This window comes from Otolemur garnettii, unplaced genomic scaffold (genome assembly GCF_000181295.1).
Source record: "Otolemur garnettii isolate 467f Iridium unplaced genomic scaffold, OtoGar3 scaffold00082, whole genome shotgun sequence".
NCBI classification, from domain to species: domain Eukaryota; kingdom Metazoa; phylum Chordata; class Mammalia; order Primates; family Galagidae; genus Otolemur; species Otolemur garnettii.
The window spans coordinates 8,384,729-8,401,968 of NW_003852477.1; the positions used below are offsets into that span (position 1 = coordinate 8,384,729).

The following is a 17,240-nucleotide window of genomic DNA, read 5'->3' on the forward strand; positions in this document are numbered from 1 at the left end:
ATTGAGCCACAGGCGCCGAGCCCTTAAGACTTATTGAGTGTTGACTATCATTGCCTCTTTGGCATGGAACCAGCGAGCTTCCCTGAGGTTAGCTTAGGAAGACTTTAGGAAAAATACTCAAACAGCTGATTATATGGGGAGGATCTCTTGAGCTCCAGAGCAAGAATGAGACCCCATTAAAAAATAAAAGAAGGCTTGGTGCCGGTAGCCCAGTAGTTACAGTGCCAGCCACATGTACTGAGGGTGGTGGATTTGAACCTGGCCCGGGCCAGCTAAACAACAATGACAGCTACAACAAAAAATCGCTGGGCATTGTGGCAGGCGCCTGTAGTCCCAGCTACTTGGGAGGCTGAGGCAAGAGAATCACTGATGGGTAGATGCCATGGCACTCTACCAAGGGTGATAAAGTGAGACTCTGTCTCAAAGAAAAAAAAAATAGAAGAAGAAGAAAAACCCCATGTGATTATTCATCACTTGTTTCCAGTTGGGGACAAAATGGGGTGAACTAAGGTGTGTGACCTAGGAGTTGGTAAATGTTTTCTGTAAAGGACCAGATAGTAAATATTTTAGAATTGTGATATATGGTTATGGCTGCAACTACTCAACTCTGATGTTATAATGCAAAAGCAGCAATACCCAATACCTTAAACAAGTGGATGTGGCTATGTTCCAATAACAATCTATTTACAAAAACAAACATGAGCTAAATCTGTTTGTAATTACTGACCTCTGTCATATGCTGATAATCGCCTTTGAAAAGTTTAAGGTTTTTGGAGTAGGTAAAATTTCTTTTATTGCCCCAATGTATACTTGTGTGGTTTTAACACAGTATCAGGAATTGGAAGCATCTTTTAGTAAAGAGTACAGATGGACCAGAAGTGAAAAATTTTCTTTTTCAGCTTACTGCAGGTGATCATGAGACTATGCTGGTTGGTAAGTGAATAACTGACATAGGAGAAGTTACTATTGAATTTTGCATCTTATCTTTTAGCTCAGCTGGAGCTTGAAACAGAATGTTTCCAAGTGTTAACTAAAGACACCATGCTCCCTTTCTATTGCAATTGAAGCTGAGGATGCTTAGCTGCCTGCAAAAGGGCCCATCAAAGGAGACTATCATAGCACCTATGTTCCAGTGGGAACAGATGGTCTATGTTCAGGGCCTTGAAAGTAAGGGTGAGAGTTTGGGCTTTTGGCAGGCAAAGTAGGGGATCAGTAGTTCAAATGTGATCCAATATAGCGGATGTGAGGTCAGAATATGCTGAATATCTCATCTGAACACAAAAATGCCTTAAAAAAAATAAACTATAGCTCAATGCCTTGTAGCTCAGTGGCCAGGGCACCAGCCATATACACTGGAGCTGGGGGGTTTGAATCCAGCCTGGGCCTGCCAAAACAACAACTATAACCAAAACATAGCCAGGTGTTATAGTGGGTGCCTGTAGTCCCAGCTATGTGGGAGGCTGAGGCAAGAAAATTGCTTAAACCCAAGAGTTGGAGGTTGCTGTGAGCTGTGATGCCACAGCACTCTACTGAAGGTGACATAGTGAAATTCTGTCTCAATAAATAAATAAATAAATAAAAATAAACTCAGCTTGGTGCCTGTAGCTCAAGCAGCTAAGGCACCAGCCATGTATACCAGAGCTGGCGGGTTCGAATCCAGCCCAGCCTGCCAAACAACAATGACAACTACAACCAAAAAAAATAGCTGGATGTTGTGGCGAGTGCCTGTAGTTCCAGCAACTTGAGAGGCTGAGGCAAGAGAATCGCTTAAGCCCAGGAGTTGGAGATTGCTGTGAGCTGTGATGCCACAACACTCTACCCAGGCTGACAGCTTGAGGCTCTGTCTCAAAAACAAAACAAAACAAAACAAAAAACTCATGAACAGGTACTTGTACACCCATGTTTATCGCAGCATTAGTCACACTAGCCAAAGGTAAAAGCAACCCAAGGTTCCATCAGTGGATGAATGTATAAACAGAATCTGGCATATACAGACAGTGGAATATTACCCTTAAAACAAAAAGAAATTCTGGTATAACATGGATGAAAGTTGAAGACATATACTAAGTAAAATAAGCCAGTTGTAAAAGGACAAATGTATAATTTTACTTACATGAGGGTCCCCAGGGTAGTCAAATTCAGACAAATTCAGTCAAATTCAAAGACAGAAAGTAGAATGGTGGTTGCCAGAGTCTGGGAGTAGGGGGAATGGGAAGTTATTGTTTAATGCAGAATTTCAATTTGTGAAGATGAAGAAATTCTGGAGAGAGTTAGTAGTAATGATTGTAGAATAATTGTATTCCGTGCCACATAACTGTATACTTAAAAATGATCAAAATGGTAAATTATATGCTATTTATATTTTATCACAATAAAAAAGAGAGATAATAGGCTCAGTGCCTGTAGCACAGTGGTTAGGGTGCTGACCACATGCACCAAGGCTGGTGGGTTCGAACCCGGCTCTGGGCCAGCTAAACAATGACAACTGTAACAAAAAAAAAAAAAAAAATAGCCAAGTGCTGTAGTGGGTGCCTGTAGTCCTAGCTACTTGGGAGGCTGAGGCAAGAGAATTGCTTAAGTCCAAGAGTTTGAGTTTGCTGTGAGCTGTGATGCCATAGCACTCTACCGAGGGTGAAATAGTGAGACTCTGTCTCAATTTAAAAAAAAAAGATAGATAATAAACTTGAGAAGACTTTTTGTTATCAAGTGAGCAATTGAGGTTGCTTGTAGCACTTTGTTCTTCTGTAAACACTAAAACCAGAGTATTTCTCTGTATCCACACCTATTGGTCAGAAACACTTGATACTAAGGAGTGATCTTTCCTACTATTTTATTTTTTGTAGTATGCTCTCTCAGCTATTAAGAACCAAATTGTATTAGCTCAGCCCTGTAGCTGCACTTCAAATGGTTCCTTGAAAGGAATGACGTTTTTTGTTTTTTTTTTTTTTGAGACAGAACCTCAAGTTGTCCCCCTGGGTAGATTGCTGTGGCATCACAGCTCACAGCAACCTCCAACTCCTGGGCTCAGGTGAGTCTCCTGCCTCCGCCTCCCAAGTAGCTGGGACCACAGGTGCCCACCACAACGCCCAGCTATTTTTTGGTTGCAGCCGTCATTGTTGTTTTGGCGGGCCCCGGCTGGGTTTGAACCCGCCACTTCAGGTATATGTGGCTGGTGCCTCAGCCGCTTGAGTCACAGGGGCCAAGCCGAAAGGAATGACTTCTAAGAGATCCGTATTTAAGTGATGTGGACATGTTGTGAGCTTATTATTTTTCCTGTGCTGATTTATAAAATCTAAATGTCCTGTAACCTTGCTGGAGCTATCTTGAGGAGCAGCAAAACTCTGTGCTAACATGTCTTCCAAGTAAAGGTGCGTTGGCACAGTCTACAAATTACACATAGCTTTCAAATCTATATTTGTACACCTTATTTTGCTCTCATGGTAGACCTGCATTTCTATTTGTTCTATATGTTCTATTTGTTCTATTTGTTCTATATGTTCTATTTGTTCTATATGTTCTATATGTTCAGTTATGTCTACAATGAATCCTCTTGCCCTTCTAAACTATCCCTTTTGTTTTTGTGTGTGTGTGTATGTGTAAGGATGACGCACTATCCATCTAGTCATATATTGAAACTCTGGAATTGGCTTTGGCTCCCCTTCTCTTTCATGTGTATTTTGTGGAACTTATCACAATAGCAATTAAAAAAGTATTGGGCAGTGCCTGTGGCTCAAGGAGTAGGGTGCCGGCCCCATATGCCATAGGTGGTGGGTTCAAACCCAGCCCCAGCCAAAAACTGCAACCAAAAAAAAAAAAAAGAAAGAAAATTATTTATAGTATTATAACTCTATGAGAGCTGGGCTGACTGAATTATTTACTGAGATGTCTACATAATAGGTGCTCAGTAAATCACTGTCCTAACTGAGATCCTCTTCACCTTTTACCTGACTCAGGATTGCTTTAACTTTTCTAGCATGTTGAGGGAATTCTTTTTTTTTTTTGCAGTTTTGGCCGAGGCTGGGTTTGAACCCGCCACTCCCAATATATGAGGCCAGTGCCCTACTCACTGAGCCACAGGCTCTGCCCATTGAGGGAATTCTTAAAGACCTTTTATAGAATGATCTTGTACTGCTAACAGATTATTTTTCCTTAGCCTTAACTCTGCCCTTCTTCTGCTCTGAGTGGCTTCCCATTTCATTTTCATTTAACAGTAAGTATACTTGGCAGATAGGTCAGCACCTTCCAATGTGCCAGGCTTTGTTATAAGTGCTGGAGGTACAGACTCTGTGAGTGTGAGCTTACCTTCTACTGGAGCAGCAGACAGTAAATAAACAGATGGAAAATTACCAGTGGTGGTAAGTGCTATAAAGAAAAATAAATCAGGGCGCCATAGCACAGTGGTTATGGTTTGCGCCACACGCACGGAGGCTAGCAGGTTCAAACCCTGTTCAGGCCAGCTGAATGACAATGACAACTGCAACAAAAAATGCTGGGCATTGTGGCAGGTGCCTGTAGTCCCAGCTACTTGGGAGGCTGAGGCAAGAGAATCGCCTAAGCCTAGGAGCTGGAGGTTTCTGTGAGCTGTGACACCGGGGCACTCTACTGAGGGTGACATAGCAAAACTCTGTCTCAAAAGAAAAATAAATCAGGATAAGGGGCCTGGGAGGGCTGTTTTTGTTAGAGGAACCAGAGCCAGCCTCTCTAACTAGAGATCTTAATGAAATGAGGAAGTGATCCATGAGGATATCTGAGGGAATATAGTATTTTAGGCAGAGGAAATAGTAAGCACAGAGCCCTGAGGCGGGAGCATACTTTGTGCTGAACTGGAATCTGGTGATTCTTACCTCCTGTGCACATGAAAGTTTGAGAAGCATTGGCTTCATACATTGCTTCTACTCCCCTTACTATACTGAACAGAGTGTAAATGTGTTTGAGTGTTTTTTTTCCCGTCTGTATGTTGAACTCCTGAAGCCTGTCAACCATCTATTATTTGGCATAGGTCTTAGTATGTTTCACGTGCTCAAAAGAGTATTACCTTCAGGGCCCGTGAGGATTCTTTGAGATGCTCCTTTAGTCAGCATACCATAGAAGTGCATCTAACTGGGCATGGTGCTTTGCTAGGAGGCACCCTGTTATGAATGGAGGTCAGTCTGTGTCTTTGGTGTTTATAGATTAGTGGAAGAGATAGATAACCCATCAATTAATTATGAGGCAAGACAGAGTATGATGAATTCTGTAACTATGCAGGTATCACCAGAGGCCTAAGAGAACACCATGGGGTGGGTGACAGTTATTTATGGTGCAGAGTATACTTGGTATTTTGGGGAAACAACAGGAAACCAGCATGGTAAGAGTGGAGTGACCCAGGAGAAAAGTAGGAGGACATGAGGTCAGAGAGGTACCTACCGAGGTCCAAGGTAATCCTTTGCATGGTTCAGTATGGCTCATTAAATCATTTGTGAATAAAGAAGAATCAGGGCATGGTGTTAGTGCACCTATAGTATAGAAAGGTAGGATGCATATTCCTCAGTTCATGAAGAATACAGGATTTCACTTGTAGTTTTCCTCTCTGCTATTTGGGAGAGAATAGTAATGGCCAAAGTAAGAGAGACTAATTCTGGCTTGTTCTTTTTTTTTTTTTTGAGACAGAGCCTCAAGCTATTTCTCTGGGTAGAGGCTATGATGTCACAGCTCACGGCAACCTCCAACTCCTGGGCTTCAGCCATTCTCTTGCCTCAGCCTTTTGGGTGGCTGGGACTACAGGTGCCAGCCACAACGCCTGGCTATTTTTTTGTTGCAGTTTGGGTGGGGCTGGGTTAGAACCCACCACCCTTGGTATATGGGGCTGGCGCTCTTACCCACTGAGCCACAGGTGCCATCCGACTCAACACTTTTTATTTTTATTTTTATTTTTTTTGTAGAGACAGAGTCTTAACTCTATTGCCCTTGGTAGAGTGCCCTGCATCACACAGCTCACAGCAACCTCCAGTTCCCTGGCCTAGACGATTCTCCTGCCTCAGCCTCCCGAGTAGCTGAGACTACAGGCACCCGCCACAACACCTGGCTATTTTTTTGTTGCAGTTTGGCTGGGGCCGGGTTTGAACCCACCACCCTTGGTATGTGGGACTGGTGCCCTACCCACTGAGCCACAGGTGCCACCCTTTTTATTTTACTTTTTTTTTTTGAGACAGAGCCTCAAGCTGTTGCCCTGGGTAGAGTGTCGTGGCACTACAGCTCACAGCAACCTCCAACTCCTGGGCTTAAGCCATTCTCTTGCCTCAGCCTCCCAAGTAGCTGGGACTACAGGCACCCACCTCAGTGCCTGGCTATTTTTTGGTTGTAGTTGTCATTGGTGGGCCTGGGCTGGATTCGAACCTGTCAGCTCTGGTGTATGTGGCTGGCACCTTAGCCGCTTGAGCTATAGGCACAGAGCCATGACCCAACACTTTTAAGTCATCAGGATGATCTGAGCGATAGTGGAAATGCACGAGCAGCAGGTGGTAGCTAGTTGGAATTAGGAAAGGACTGCTGATTTAACTGAATCTCTGATTATTCTAAGCTGCTCATAGAAATCCATTACTTCACTGCTGTCTCAGACGTAAGAGGGAGAAGCTTAACAGTGTTCTATTCTTGTTGACAACCTCTCTTAGGTGATTTTTCTAGGACTGCCAGTGTACTCTCGATATTCAAAGTCCTCCAGAGTTGGCCTCTCTCTGCTATCCTCTCCTAGTTTCCCATAGTCTTCTCCTGTGTCAGCTGGCTGTCTCTTTGTGACCTATGTTCTCTGTCTTCTGGGCCTTTGTTCTATTCCTTTGGCTTTGAGTATCTGCCTGCTCATCTACCAACCAGAGCCCTATCCATGCTTCAAGGCTCCTTTCATATTTTCTTTTCTCAAGGAGCCCATGCTATCTTCTTTCTTTTGCCCTGCCCTGTCACAGTGGAGGATTGTATGAAGTCCATCTGTCCAAAGACAGTCTTCTTATATCCTTCCCGCTGTAGTTTCTTTCTCCCCCTTTCTTTTTACTTTAACCCCTTATTACTCAGTGTTGTCACTGGACCATCAGCATCACCTGGGAGGCTGTTAAAAATGCAGAATTCCAGGTCCCACTTTACACTTACCAAACTGGAATCTGGTGATTCTTACCTCCTGTGCACTTGAAAGTTTAAGAAGCATTGACTTCACACATTGCTTCTACTCCCCTTACTGTACTGAACAGAGTATAAATGTGTTTGAGTGTTTTCTTCCCCTCTGTATGTTGAACTCCTGGAGCACCTTCTAGTATTTAGAATAGGTCTTAGTATGTTTCAAGTGCTCAAAAAGGTTTGCTGAATTATTCTCAAGGGCCTGTGGCATTCTTTGAGATTCTCCTTTAGTCAACATACCATAGAAATGCATCTAACTGTGCTTGGTGCTTTGCTAGGTGCACCCCGCTATGAATGGGAGTCACTCTCTTTCTTCGATGTTTATATTTAGTGGGAGAAATAGATACCTGTCTATTAATTAATTATGAGGCAAGACAGAATATGGTAAATTCTGTAACTGTGCAGATATTACCAGAAGTCTAAGGGAACACCAAAGGGGTGGCAGTTACTTACAGTTAAGAGTGTTGTGACTATTTTATGGAAAGTATGGTATTTAATTGGTACCTTGCAGGATGAATAGGACTTTGACAGACACCCGTGGGCCAGGGCATTCTTAGCTGGGAAAAATGCAAACTCTCAATGTATGTTCTTTCCTGTTCTCTCATTAAACAAGTATAGTCAACATAGAAGACTTTTGTGACCAAATGTGTTGGGTATTTCTCCATGTACAAGCAAGTAATTTTTTTTTAAGAGACAGAGTCTTATTTTGTCACCCTTGGTAGAGTGCTGTAGTGTCACAGCTCACAGCAACCTCCAACTCCTGAGCTTAGGTGATTCTCTTGCCTCAGCTTCCCGAGCAGCTGGGACTACAGGTGCTCACCACAACGCCCAGCTATTTTTTTTGTTGCAATTCAGTGGGGACAGATTTGAACCCATCACCCACGGTATTTGGGGCTGGTGCCCTACTCACTGAGCCACAGGCACCGCCCCAAGCAAGTAATTAATTCTATAGCAGACACCAGCTGGGTATCCTCCTTGTCAGTTCTAACACTGCCTGGAGCTAGCATCAGATCCCATAGGTTGAGGGCTCAGTTCCCAAGGCTGCCCCATGCCCCAGACTCCAGTCACTAAGTCTGAACTTCTGGTTTGATTAATTTGGTAGAGTGGCTCACGGAACTCAGGGAAACTTTTATATTCACTGGGCCGTTATAAAGGATCTAACAAGAATACAGATTAAGTTATGCATAGGGTGAAGTGTGGGGGAAGGGGTGTGGAGTTCCCATGTACCCCCTGGGCGCACCACCCACCAGGATTCTCCATGTATTCAGCTGTCCAGGAACTTTCGAACCTTGCCCTCTTGGGCTTTTTTTGGTAGGTTGATTGGATAGGCATGGTTGAAGCATGAACAACCATGTCAAAATGTAATTGGACAAAAAAAGGGTATAATTTAATGCTGATAGACTAATTGGGGAAACCTGCATGAGGCCTGTCTGTTCAGATTTTTCTGGCCTCTCTGTACAGCATTCTTTCCTCCAGGGTGTAGGGCAGGATCCTCTCTGGAATGAGGGTTTTAAGACCCACAATCGGATTAGTGTTCTGCCTTAGGCAGGTGAAAAGAGGGCAAGGGAAGAAAGAGTCGATTTCCTAAGAGCTGAGACCTAAAGCATCCCAGCGTCATAACAAAAGACCTAACAAAAGGGCTATGGAAGTTATGAGCTAGGAACTGTGGATGAGTGATAGATATATAAATAGGTATATAGAAAGAGATATAGATATGCCATAATAGTACAGGGAGAGTCTGTTCAAAGGCCCAGGCATAAAAGTGCACATACAGTATATTTCCCAAATAATTAAGACGTGGAGAAACAATAGAAAGTGAAATTGGAGAGATGAGTTGGATACACACTGTGAAGTCCTTTAATTCTTATGGTGAGGAATATGGACTGGTAAGGAACATCTACAAATCATTTGATCTTGGTATAATTAGATGTTCGGTGGTTCCTGAGGAGTCTGCTCTCCCATCTCCCTCCCTTTCCTCATTCTATCTTGCTGGATATTGTGGTAGGAGATTGGGGGGAGCGGGAATTGGAATTTGGAAGATGTGAATGTTCAGGCCTAAATGTTTTAGCTAGCTCTTTATATGGACTGTAGCATGAGGTCTTTTTTTAGTGTGAGCTGGTCAGCCACTTCCTCCCTCACCCCCTTTCCTGAGTCACTACTCTAAAGCAGAGAGGCCAAAGCTCTATCAGAAGAGTGTTTACACAGAGTGCTTTAAAATGTCATCAAAACCTCAGCCCCAGCCGAGTATGTTTTGTTATACTTGCTATCTGTTTCTCAACCCCATGGGATTATGAAGACTCATCATTTCTGCTTATGGTGGATGGGTGAGTGTCCCTCTGCCCATTTTCTGTCCTGGCAGTCAGGCCATCAGCATTCAAGGTGAAGGGACTCCTTCACCATCCCCATTTCTTTATATGCCATCTTGTGAGAAAACCCACCTGAACAAGATAGCTAATGGGCTTGTTTATTCCTTCAGGAGTGGGAATGCACTGTTGTTAGCCTAGAAGTCAGTATCTCTATAAGTTGGCCCTAAGCCTTATTGTCTTTTTTTGAGCCTTTTACTTCAGCCAACTGAATTTTCAGGCAGGATTAAAGAGTAACACTCCTTACCTATGCTTTTCAACCTTTGAGCTCTCACTTTATCCGGCTCTATTAATACTGTGTCAGAAGGTCAACAGTTAAAAAGAAGAGGTAAAATACATCAGAAATTTTGTTACTTGTTTATATCTCAGATCAAGGACCTTTTAGATGAAATAGGCTTTGGAATTCATAAAGTACACTTGAGCATGAGGCACTGTGTTAAACGCTAGGACACAACCATCCCTTCTGTGGAAAGAATGTTCAGCTTGGATGAAAAGATATTCATTAGGGACAATATAATGTGTGCCATAGTGGAGGCTTGTGCCAGGTGCAACATGAAAAATGCAGTCACAGAGGCTCTTGAGAGGAGGGAGCTGAATCTTCAAGAATGAGGAGTAATTCATTGGGCTGAATTGGATAAGGATACAGACTGAGGGAATTGCCAGCAATTTCAAAGAGAGGCATGAGGAAGATAAAACTGGATGGGGTAGATCAGGGCTGGTTTAGGGTTTGAATCTTATTTGTAGGCAGTAGAGAGCCACCCAAATGGGGACTGACATGACCAGACTCAATTATGTATTGAGTTGACTTAATCAGAAATTTCATTCATTCAACACATACTGAATATTAATTGCTGGACTATTCCAGGAAACATGAAACATATGAAGATTGTTCCCTTGGTGAAGCGTGTATTTTAGTAAGGTAAGTTAATTACATCAGGTCAGCACTATTTGCTCTTGTCAAGGTTATCAGTGACCTCTATGATACAGAACTATTGCCTAACTACAAAGATCTCCCATGTGCGACCCCCTTATAGTCATAGCTATCCTTTTCCCACCCACCATTCCTAATGTCTGGCAACCATTAATTTGTTCTTTATTTTGTTTGTTTGTTTTGAAGACAAAGTCTCACTTTGTCACCCTTGATAGAGTGTGGTGTCATAGCTCACAGCAACTTTGAATTCTTGGGCTCAAATGATCCTCTCACTTCAGCCTCCCAAATAGCTGGGACTACAGGTGCCTGCCATAACACTGGCTATTATTTAGAGACGGGGTTTCGCTCTTGTACAGGCTGTTCTTAAACTCTTGAGCTCAGGCAATCCACCCATCTTGGCCTCCCAGAGTGCTAGGATTACTACCACACCTAGGTAGCTATCTACCTCATTTTGGGACTGTTATAGAAGTGGAATGATAGTGTATGTGACCTTTGGAGATTGGCTTTTTCACTCAGCTTAGTGCCCTTGAGGAGCATCCAAATTATTGGTTGTTTTGATATCTTTCTGAGTAGTATTTCACGGTATAGTGGTACCACAGTTTGTTTAACCATTTACCCATTGAAGGACATTTTTCCATTCCTCCTTTCTCTCCTCTATCAGTTCTATTTTTCTGGAAAGCCTTGATTAATTCAGTGAATGAGCTAGTTCTTTTGCATCCTCATCAGCATATGCTATTACCGCTGTTTTTATATTTTAGCCATTCTGTTAAATGTGTAATGATAACTCATTGTGATTTTAGTTTGCATTTTCCTGACAAATAATGATATTGGACATCTTTTCATGTGCTTATTTACCATGCATATATCTTTTTTGATGAAATATGTCTTCATGTCTTTTTCTGATTTTTCTCATTGAACTGTCTTTTTTTTTACTTTCTGTAAGGCCAGGATCTCACTCTATTGCCCAGGCTGGAGTACCGTGGCATGATCATAGCTCACACAATCCTTGCACCTCCGCCTCCCAAGTAGGTTGGGACTATAGGCATGTGCCACTATGTCTGGCCAGTTTTTTAATTTTTTTTGAGAGGATCTCACTCTGTTGCGCAAGCTAGAATGCAGTGGTGTCATCATAGTTCACTGCAACCTCAAACTCCTGGTCTCAAACAATGCTTCTGCCTCAGCCTCCAGAGTAGCTGGGACCAGAAGTACATGCCACTGTACTTGACTAATTTGTTGTTTTATTTTTAGTAGAGATGTCTTACTCTTGCTCAGGCTAGTCTTGAACTCCTATCGTCAAGTGTTCCTTCTGCCTTGGCCTCCCAGAGTGCTGGAATTACCAGGCCTGGGCCACCTTGCTCAGCAAGTTAGAAGTTTTTCAGATGTTCTTTATCAAATTGAGTAAGTTCCCACCAATTCCTAGTGTTCTCAGAGTTGTCAGTTTGTTTTTATCATGAATGATTATTGAATTTTGTCAAGTGCTTTTTCTGCATTGAGAAGGTTATGTGGCTTTTTAAAATACCTGTTAATATCGTAAATTACTTTGATTTATTTTCAAATGTTAAACCTGCCTTGCTCTAGAATAAAACTCTGTTTGGTTATGGTATATAATTATTTTTATATACTACCGAATTATATAATTGCTAATACTTTGTTAAGGATTTTTGCATCTGTGTTCATGAGGGATATTGATATGTAGTTTTCCTTTTCTATACTGTCATTGTGTCTAGTTTTGGTATTGGCATAATACTGGCTTCATAAAATGAGTTGGGAGTTATTCTTTCTTCTTTTGTTTTCTGAAAGAGATCATAGCTCTCTCTGTTTTTTAAACATTTGATAGAATTCTCTAGTTGAACCATTTGAACCTATAGATATCCCAGATTTCCTTTTTTTTTTTTTAATTTCTTTGCTTATTTTATTTTTATTTCTTTGCTTTTTTGTTGTTGTTGTTGAGACAGAGTACCACCCTATGCCCTGAGCAGAGAGCAATATAGCATCATAGCTCACTGCAACCTCAGACTCGGGCTGTGGGCATCCCTCTGCCTCAGCTTCCAGAAGCCACTGGGATTATAGGCGCTCCCTGTGGTGCCCGGCTGGGTTTTTCCATTTTTTTAGGAGTCTGGGGTCTCACTCTCCCTTAGGCAAGTCTCAAACTCCTGAGCTCAAGCAATTCTCCCTCCCCATCCTCACACAGTGCTCAGATTACAGTCGTGAGCACCACGCTGGCCCAGATTTCCTTTTTGGGAGTTTGTTTTTTCCCTTTTTTTTTTTCAGAGACAGGATCTCTTCCACTCAAGTTGGAGTGTAGTGGTGTGATGATAGCTTATGGTAGCCTCCAGCTCCTAAGCCTGCCTCAGCCTCTTAAATAGCTAAGACCACAGGTGTAGCTGTAATCAGCCCAACTGATTTTTAAATTTTTGTAGGGACAGGGTTGTCTCTGTTGACCCAGGATTCTTGAACTCCTGGTCTCAATGATCCTTCTGCCTCAGCCTCCCAAAGTGCAGGGATTATAGCTATGAGCCATCACACCTGGCCTAAGTTATCTTTTTATTATGAGTTTTTGCCTTATTGAAGTTCTTTATATACTCTGGATATTAATTGTTTATTGGCTTTATGTTTGCAGATATCTTTATTCATTTGTGACTTGTCTTTTCATGGTGTCTTGATAGACAGAAGTTCTTAATTTTATTGTAGTCAGATACTGAATCATTTTTCTCTTACAGTTAATGTCTTGAAATTTACTTTAAGAAGTCCCACTCAGCTCAGTCCCTGTGGCTCAAGTGGCTAAGGCACCAGCCACATACACCTAAGGTGGCGGGTTCGAATCTAGCCCAGGCCTGCCAACACAACAATGACGGCTGCAACCAAAAAGTAGTTGGGCACTGTGGTGGGTGCCTGTGGTCCCAGCTACTTGCGAGGCTGAGGCAGGAGACTCGCTTGAGCCCAAGAGTTGGAGGTTACTGTGAGCTGTGACGCCATGGTACTCTACCCAGGGGGATACCTTGAGGCTCTGTCTCAAAAATAAATAAATAAATAAATAAATAAGAAATCCCACTCTTGGCCAGGCATGGTGGCTCACACTTATAATCCTAGCATTCTGGGAGGCTGAGGCAGGTGGATCTCTTGAGCTCAGGAGACAAGACAGATCTTGTCTCTACTAAAAATAGAAAAACTAGCTGGGCATTGTAACTGGCGCCTGTAGTCCCAGCTACTCAGGAGGCTGAGCCAAGAGGATTGCTCAAGTTTAGGAGTTTTGAGGTTGCTGTGAGCTATGGTGCCATAGCATTCTAGCCTGGGACAAGAGAGTGAGTCTCTGTCTCAAAAAAAGAAAGAAAGAAAGAAAAAATACTGTATCGTATTTTCTTTTATAGTTTTTGAAGTTTTTTTTTTTATTGCTTGTAATTCCTCCAAGCAAAAAAAAATTTTTTTTAGAGACAGAGTCTCACTTTGCCCTCAGTAGAGTACTGTGGCAACCTCCAGCTCTTGGGCTTAGGCGATTCTTTTGTCTCAGCCTCCTGAGTAGCTGGGACTACAGGTGCCCGCTACAATGCCCAGCTATTTTTTTGTTGCAGTTTGGCAGGGTTCGAACCTGCCACCCTTGGTATATGGGGCCAGAGCCATACTCACAGAGCCACAGGTGCTGCCTTAAACAAAAATATGTAAGTTTTGCCCTTAATACATAAGGCTTTATTCCACCTGAAATTGATTTTTGGGTGTGATGTGAGGCAGGATTTTGACTTTTTTTCCATGTAGATAACCAGTTGTCTCAGCGCCATTTATTAAGTGGACTCTTTTGCAGATTATCTGTAGTGCCAGTCTGTCATTTATCAAATTTACATATGTATGAGACATATCTCTGAATATTCTGTTCAATTGGTCAGTTTGCTTTAGTACTACAATGTACTAATTTATTTTGCTTTATAATAAGTCTTGACATCTGATAAGGCAAGTCTGCCTACTATTTTATTTTGTTTTATTTACTTTTATTTATTAATTTTTTTTTAATTGAATGGTAACTATGTACATTAATGCACTTCTGGGGTACAGTGTGGGGTTTTCACACACAATCCGAAACACTTCCATCAAACTGGTTAACATAGCCTTCATGTCATTTTCTTAGTTATTATTTTAAAACGTTCACATTCTGCTCTTAGATTCACTTGTACCCTTATACGATAAACCTCAGAAGTGATCCCTCCAATCCCCTCCCTCCACCCATTCCCCCCTCCCCTCTGCTTCCCCTCTCCCCATATTCTTAGACTGTTATTAGGTTATAGCTTTCATATAAAAGGTATAAATTAGTTTCATAATAGGGGTGTGTGCATTGGATACTTTTTCTTCCATTCTTGTGATACTTTGCTAAGAAGAACATTTTTCAGTTCCATCCATGTGAACATGAAGGATGTAAAGTCTCCATCTTTCTTTATGGCTACATAGTATTCCATGGTGTACATATACCACAGTTTGTTGATCCATTCATGGATCGATGGGCACTTGGGCTTCTTCCATGACCTGGCAGTTATGAATTGGGCTTCAATAAACATTCTGATACAAATATCTTTGTTGTAATGTGATTTTTGTTCATCTGGGAATATACCTAATAAAGGAATTGCAGGGTCAAACGGCAGGTCTATTTTTAGTTCTCTAAATGTCTTTCCAAAAGGAACGTATTAGTTTACATTCCCACCAGCAGTGTAGGAGTGTTCCCTTTTCTCCACATCCACGCCAGCATCTCTGGTTTGGGGATTTTGTGATATAGGCTAATCTCACTGGAGTTAGATGATATCTCAAAGTAGTTTTGATTTACATTTCTCTGATGATTAAGGATGGTGAGATTTTTTTCATATATCTGTAGGCCGTGCGCCGATCTTCTTTAGAGAAATTTCTCTTCAAATCCCTTGCCCACCCTGAGATGGGATCACTCGTTTTCTTCTTGCTAATACGTTTAAGTTCTCTATGGATTCTGGTTATTAAACCTTTGTCAGAGACATAACCTGCGAAAATCTTCTCCCATTCTGATGGCTGTCTGCTTGCCTTATTTACTGTGTTTTTGGCTGTGCAGAAGTATTTATTAATTTTTTTGAGACAGAGTCTTGCTTTATCACCTAGCCTAAAGGCAGTGGTGTCATCATACCTCACTGCACCCTCAGACTCCTGGACTCAAGATATCCTCTTGCCTAGCCTCCCAAGTAGCTGGAACTACAGGTACATACCACCAAGTCTGGATAATTTTTTCTTTTTTTTCGTGGAGATGGAGTCTCACTCTTGCTTAGGGTGGTCTTAAAATCTTGGCCTTAAGCAGTCTTCCCACCTCAATCTCAGAGTGCTGGGATTACAATTGTGAGCCACTACACCTGGCCTCTTTTACTTTATTTTAGAGATTAATTCAATCCTACTGCTTCTCCATTCTTTTTTTTTTTTTTTTAAGAGACAGAGTCTCACTTTGTCACCCTCAGTAGAGTGCTGTGGCGTCACAGCTCATAACAACCTCCAGCTCTTGGGTTTAGGCGATACTCTTGCCTCAGTCTCCCGAGTAGCTGGGACCACAGGCGCCCACCTCAACGCCTGGCTATTTTTTATTGCAGTTTTACAGGGGCTGGGTTTGAACCCACCACCCTCAGTATATGAGGCTGACTCCCTACTCACTGAGCCACAGGCGCCACCCTGCTTCTCCATTCTTATACACTAGCTATGATAATTCAAACTCGTGCCTCAATAGAATTATGGATTACTTCTTATGCACTTTCAGCATCTTTCGTGAGTGCCCAAAAGCTTGGGCTTAACCACACTAATCCCAAGAGTAATCTGTCTGAACAGACAGGGCACTTATCTATTTGCTTATTAGTTTTTTGTTTGTTTGTTTGTTTGAGACAGAGCCTCAAGCTGTCACCCTGGGTAGAGTGCTATGGCATCACAGCTCACAGCTACCTCTAACTCCTGGGCTCAAGTGAGTCTCCTACCTCCGTCTCCCAAGTAGCTGGGACTACAGGTGCCCACCACAATGCCTGGCTATTTTTTGGTTGTAGCCATCATTGTTGTTTGGCAGGCCCAGGCTGGATTTGAACCCACCAGCTCAAATGTATGTGGCTGGTGCCTTAGCCACTTAAGCCACAGGCATCGAGCCTGCTTATTCGTTTTTTTTTTTTTTTATATATATACATTGTGAGCTCCTAGAGATAGGAACAATAGTATCAAAATGTTTTCCATCAAACAGAAATCTATTCTTTTTCTTTTGGAGACAAGAGTCTCACTATGCCACCCTTGATAGAGTGCTGTGGTGTCACAGCTCACAGCAACCTCAAAGTCTTGGGCTTAAGCGATTCTCTTGCCTGAGCCTCCCAAGTAGCTGGTACTACAGGCGCCCACTACAACACCCAGCCTGTTGTTGTAGTTGTCATTGTTGTTTAGCAGGCCTGGCCCAGGTTCAAAACCGCCAGCCTCTGTGTATGTGGCTGACACTGTAACTACTGTGCTACCAGAACCAAGTGCAGAAGTCTATCTTTTGCTTTCTTTGGGAATACCTGTCTCATATTACTTTGGACTCAGATTTTTGCCCTGCTGCTTTTCCTGCTTGAATAAGCAGCTGGTTGAATGTTGAGCCCCTATCTGCCTATGGTGGAGAACAGAATTTGTGGTATCATTCTTTTTATTTTACTTTATTTTTTTTTGAGACAAGAGTTTCCATCTGTTGCCCCAGGCTAGAGTGCTATGGGCTCAGCCTACTGCACAGCAACCTCAAATTCCTGGGCTTAGGCAGTCCTCCTTCCTACCTCAGTCTCCAGAGCGCTGGGACTACTCAGGGACAT

General features: G+C 42.4%; 1 protein-coding gene across 3 annotated transcripts in view; it reads left to right on the forward strand.

Moving 5' to 3' along the window:
- KLHL18 (kelch like family member 18) overlaps positions 1–17,240 on the forward strand; it is a 70,603-nt gene that overhangs the window by 8,713 nt on the left and 44,650 nt on the right. The window contains exon 2 of one of the 3 annotated variants that reach the window (XM_023515941.1): positions 10,372–10,425. The exons of the other annotated variants lie outside the window; for them this stretch is intronic. The gene's annotated coding sequence lies outside the window, so the exon portion shown is untranslated. The remainder of the gene's footprint in view (positions 1–10,371; positions 10,426–17,240) is intronic. 3 annotated transcript variants of the gene reach the window in all.